We start from the raw sequence: 6247 nt of genomic DNA, 5'->3' as shown, positions 1-6247 counted from the left end.
TTCCACCATAGTTTAGTAGTTAGTAAGATGATTAAACTATAATACACAAATCTAAGGTAGGTCATTTACAGTACACCTTCAAGAATGGTTCTAAACCTTGTCAACCAAAGAATTCTTCCGAAATGTCTTTAGTTTCTATAAAATCTCACCCTTCAAGGTTGATCATTACACTTAAAGCACTATAAAACACTAAACAACAACAACAACAACGGTTCTTTTTTTTTTGCTTACTTGGTCAGTGTTATAGATTGAATTTTGTTCCCCCCAAATGCATCAGAATCCCAATCCCTGTACCTGTGGATGTAATATGTAATGCAATGCAATGTAATATAATCACTTTCCACATGTAATCTAATATAATGTAATCACTTTCCACAGTGCAATTGAATGAAATGTATTCAATTAATCAGTTGAGGTCATACCAGTGTAGGGTGGATCCTAAACCTAATCACTTCTGAGTTATATAAAGAGAAGCATAGACACAGACACACACACATACACACAAGGGGGAAGACAGGTACGGAGGGTCATCTGCAAGCAAAGGAATCCCAAGGATTGCCGCAGACACCAGAAACTAGAAGACAGGCTCACAGGACTCAACGTGGCTGAGACCCTGATTTGGACTTTTAGCCTCCAGAACTGTGAGAGAATGAATTTCTGTTCTTTAAAGCCACCCACACGTGATATTTCTGTTAAGGCAGCACCAGGAAACTAAGACGGGTTTAGAAATGTAGTTTTAAAGATCTTATTACTAAAATTATATTTAAGAGTGGAGTGAAAAGATAAGCATGTTTTTGTTAATGAAATGTCTTCTATTATTATTATCGTCATTATTATTTTGACTTAGAAAACCTCAGTAACTAGCAACCAGTTGTCATCGCGTTGATTCTGACTCATGGTGACCTTGTGTGTTGCAGAGTAGAGCTGCACTCCATAGGGTTTTCAAGCCAGTTGAATTTCAAGATGGTTCCTCAGTCACTGGATAATTTCACAACCTCCTGTTAGATTTTGGTTTCTTTGGACACATCCTATCCTGGAAACACAATCTGAGCTCCCTAGTACATTCAGGAATAGTGGATCCATGTCCTTTTTCCAGCTGGTACTGGTAGAGTTTACACATTTACTTGCGCACCTTAGAAGTAGCTACTTGACGTGCTGAAGCGTGCACCCAATTCCGTCACTTTGGCCCAATGGGAAGTCAGTAAAAGGAGGAGACTCTCTCAGCCTGTCCGTATTTAGAAAATTAATCCTTTCAAGTGCTTTTAAAAAAATCTCTACAGGTGGTCAGATCTTATGACCCTAGGACCAGAAATGACCTCATCACCTTCAGCTGGTCTAAAAGTTAGCTTTGGCTGCTGCACAACCCATGAAATCTTGTTAATTATGATTGTTTTTCCTAGTCATAAGCCCTTCTGGATAAATTTTATAAAACATTTATTTTTATGGCTTACATAACTACAGAAAATATTTTCATTGGTGTCAAAATGTCATGTTATTGCCAAACAGATTCTATTTCAATTTCTAAAAATTATTGGAAAGTTAATATTCACATTTTAATGGCACCTTTGCTGTAGCGTTAAATCATGCTTTACTGAAAGTCGCGACAGACGTAATTACATTGTGTTTATCCAGAATGAAGCACTAAAACAGTTACTCTTGGACGACTCTTCCGATTAATCACGGTGGTTAATGACTGCACCATCTCTTTAGACAAACGGTGAATGTAATTCGGTGCCTTTCTGAAACTGAGTTGTCATGAAAATGATTATCATGAATACTCATCATCCCCTCCTCTTTTCAGCACAGTGATATTTTAGTTTAGGAATCATAAATTGAATCTTTCTCTTGCCTCATGAAACTTTACTTGTTGCTGTCAAGTTGATTCCTACTCATGGCAACCCCCTTGTGTGTCAGAGTGGCTCCATAGGGTTTTCAGCAGCTGTAATCACTAAGTCTTTTTTCCTCAGCGCCACTGGGTAGATTTGAACCACCGACCTTTTGGTTAGTAGTGGAGTACGAACTGTTTGCACCATCCAGGGAGCCTTAAACCAGTTGCTGTCGAGTCTGTGACTCATGATGAGCTTGTGTGTGCAGAGTAGAACTGTGCTCCATAGGGTTTCCGAGGCTGTACCTTTCAGAAGCATATGGCCAGACCTTTCTTCCAAGGCACCTCTGGGTGGATTCAAACCTCCAACCTTTCTGTTAGCAGCCAAGCATGTTACCATTGGCACCACCCAGGAGCTCTGAATTTTGGCTAGAAAATGCATTTAGGGGTTGCACACAGATCCTGAGAAATGAGCTTTCAGCAATAATCACATTAACTCTTTGTCCCCAGCCTGGGTGCCCCTGGAAGAAGCCCCCAGGATTGCTGGAGGATGGCTGAGGGGTAGACTCTGATCTGAGTCTTGCAGAGCACGTCCATCACCCCTGAGGCTCTTCTCTGCCTGGATCCTGCACGTCACCGAAGGGGAAGGGATTTGGAGCCTGGGTACCCGCCAGTGACGCAGCGGGAAATTCAGACCGTGGTCCAAGCAGTCCAGAAACACATACTTTAAAATTTGAATTACTGCCTCAACACTCCCTTTTAGTGTATCCATAAACCAAAGGCAGACCAGTTGTCATGGAGTCCATTCTGACTCATGGCAACCCCGTTTGTGTCAGAGTAAGAACTTTGTAGAGTTTCCAGTGGTCCTTCACAGGGTTTTCAATGGCTGTGATCTTTTGGAAGCAAATGGCCAGGGCTTTCTTCTGAGGCACTTCTGGGTAGACTCAAACTGCCAACTTTTCTTTTAGTAGCCAAGCTCTTAACTGCTTGTACCACCCAGGGACTCCAGTGTATAAATAGAGTCCCAGAATAACGTTCAGTTGAAGAGACACCATTAATAGGGCATTTTTCCAGTGGGATTAAGGAACAGTTTGTAAGTCAGATTGCCTTTTTGTCTCTACTAATTTGCTAATAAAGGGAAATTTATAAGTAGTTGGTATTCTTAAGAAAATAGAAGGTATGGTTTACGTTATGGACTATTCGGAGCCAGGCACTGTGCCTTCCTCATAATATTCTCTTGAAATATTTGTTGATTTGATTTAAAATATTTTCTACTTCATAATATAAATTTAGCAAGGAGTGGGATTCCTATCAAGGATTTTATTACATTCTTGTGAGAAAGTATCATTTATGACCTACTCCATTCTCAATGTGGCACTAATTGCTTGGGAGTGAGTGTAGATTTTTTTCCTACCAAATTTGGAAAAGCAACTTCATAGATAATAACCACCTGGAAAGTGTTTCTCTCTGGTCTTGACTTAGGCACCTATTATCTTGACTTTCCCTGAGTCATCGGAGCATCTACTTAAATTACTTCTATTGTTAGTTGTCATGAAGCCAACTCTGACTCATGGCAACCTTATGTCTACGAGAAGGAAATATGCGTTTGGATCCATGCCATCTTTATGATCATTGGTGTGTTTGAGTCCATTGTTGTGACCATTGTGTCCATCCAGAATTACTTCTAGAAATTTGCAATACCTGCTTACTAAAAACACATGCCAAGCAGGTTATGTCTAATATTTATTGTACTGCATTTTTATTCTTGTGAAATATTGCTTGAAGCAAGTAAAGAGTCATCTAGGACTTGGTTAGTTTTTGTCACATGTAGATCTATGTCATAACTATCATATCTATGTCATAACTAGATGTGTTGTGACAGAATTTCCCTTGTAGAGCGAAGCTGAACGTACTCAATTGTGATAGGCAAAATAGTGGCCCCTAAAGATGTTCATGTCCCTAATCCCCAGAACATGTAAATATGTTACCTTATATGGCAAAAGGGACTTTGCAGATGTGATTAAAGTAAAGATTTTGACTAGAGGGGATTATCCTGGATTAGCTGGGTGAGCCCAATCTAATCACAAGACTTGTTATAAATGGGAGTCAGGAGACTCAGAGTTAGAAAAGGAGGTGGTGATGGAAGCAAAGGTCAGAGAGACAGAGATTTGAAGATGCTAGGCAGCTGGCTTTGAAGATGGAGGAAGGGGCCATGGGCAAAGAAATGCAGGTAGCCTCTCGAAGCTGGAAAAGGCAGGGAAAGAGATTCTCCCCTAAAGCCTCAGGAAAAAACAGACTTCTGACCTTCCGAATCGCAAGATAGTAAATTTGTGATATTTTAAGCCACTAAATTCGTGGTAATTTGTTACAGCAGCCACAGGAAACTAATACATTAGTCATCACTTATTTTATTTTCTTAACTGCAACATTATCAGTTGCCCATCAAATCAGCCCTGAGCCATGGCAACGCTGTGTGTAACAGAATGAAACATTGCCCAGTCCTGTACAATCTTCATGATTGTTGGTATGTTTGAGTCCATTGTTGCGGCTGTTGTGTCAATCCATCCCATTGAGTGCTTCTCTCATTTTTGTTGGCCCTCTACTTTACCACACATGGTACAAATACCAACCTAAACGCAATTTAAACCTTAGGTACTAGTTTTCAAGATGCTGAAGGAACAAGCATAGTAGTTGAAAAGGACTGGATAATTTAAACTTTTGACATGCATTGATACATCCAGTGGTAGGGATCATACAGTACTTGTCCGATCCTTTAATACCCACCACCCTCTATCAAAGGAGCCCTGGTGGTGCAGTGGTTAAACACTCAGCCGCTCACTGAAAGGTCGGTGGTTCTAACCTACCAGCAGGTCTGCAGGAGGAGGATGTGGCAGTCTGCTTCCGAAAAGGTTACAGCTTTGGAAACCCTATGGGACAATTCTACTCAGTCCTTTCGGGTTGCTATAAGTCAGAAAAGCATTGAATCGACTCAACAGCAATGGGTTTAGTTTTGGGTTTACCCCCTCGATCTGTGTTGTCCACTTCATCTGGGGCTACCAAGCACTGGAAATGAAGCTAGTGTGAAATAAGATGTGCTGCAAGTATGAAATCTACCATGGATTTTTGAAAAGAAGAAAGTAAAAAATCTCATTAGTAATTTTAAAAATGTTGATCACATGTTGAAATGATACTATTTGGTTAAATAAATGAAATTTATCGAAATTTAATTTTAATTTCATTTTATTTTTTTAATGTGATGACTGGAACATTTAAATTACATGTGTGGCTCATATTATATTTCTGCTCGACATTGCTGCCCTAAGCAAATAAAGTCTATGCAATGAAGTAATCATGTTGTTGGTGTTGTTAGTTGCCGTTGGGTCAGCTCTGACCGTATCACAGAAGGGAACTTTGCGCCGCACCATCTTTATGATCGTTGGTAGGTCTGAGTCCATTGTTACAGCCGTTGTGTCAGTTCGTCTCATGGACAGTTTCCCTTGCATTCACTGGCCTTCTGCTTAACCAAATATGATATCCTTCTCCAGCATTCAGTCCCTCCTGATGACTCATTCAAAGTAAGTGAGTAGAAGTCTCAGACAGTATTCTGTGATGCAGAGGATTTTTATGGGCTAATTTTTAGAAGTAGATCACCAGACCTTTCTTGCTAGTCTGTCTTAGTCTGTAAGCTCTGCTGAAACCCGTCTACCATGAGTGACCCTGCTGGTATTTGAAATATCGATGGCCTAGCTTTCAGCATCACAGCAACATGCAAGCCACCACGGTATGACAACCCAGCACGTGGGTGGTGGTAATTAATACAATATAGGATATTTACCATATAAATTCATATATTATTTACTCATTAATATACCAGTGCAGTTGAGAGTTTGTTTTATATATTTTATACATTGACAAACCAATCTTTCCAGTTTTTGTAGTCACACTTTAGTCCTAGAGTCCGATCTCCGCAAATCTCAAGTCAAGCTGTGTTAAGTCAAACTTTGAAAAAACATCTGGAGGGAAAGCCTAAAGCGTTGTTGGAAGTACTGGGGGCATTTTTGGATGTGGCAAGGTAGGGTTTTCTGTGATGGGATTCCTGCACATATTTTGTTGTTTTCTTTCCAAGGAAGGAAAGGTAGTCTCTAAATATGAAGACATTGTTATTCGAAAACCTTAATTTTAGGTAATGTCTCTTTGTAAAATCAAAAACATATTTTCCCCTCTTCTAGGAATACCTGTAGGGAAGGCTTAGAATTAGCAAGAGCAGACAGATTGCTTGGGTGGAATCACCCAATTGAAACCGTTCGGAAAAACCTAAAAATTTCACATCCACTAACACAAATGTGTCTGCGTGGGATGCTATCAAAAGAATGAGTAGGTTAAAGCTGCCTAGAGCATTGGTGAATTTCTATATGATTTAGG

This window comes from Trichechus manatus, unplaced genomic scaffold (assembly GCF_000243295.1).
Source record: "Trichechus manatus latirostris isolate Lorelei unplaced genomic scaffold, TriManLat1.0 scaffold00012, whole genome shotgun sequence".
In the NCBI taxonomy this organism is placed as follows: Eukaryota; Metazoa; Chordata; class Mammalia; order Sirenia; family Trichechidae; genus Trichechus; species Trichechus manatus.
This window is presented reverse-complemented; position numbering follows the sequence as displayed.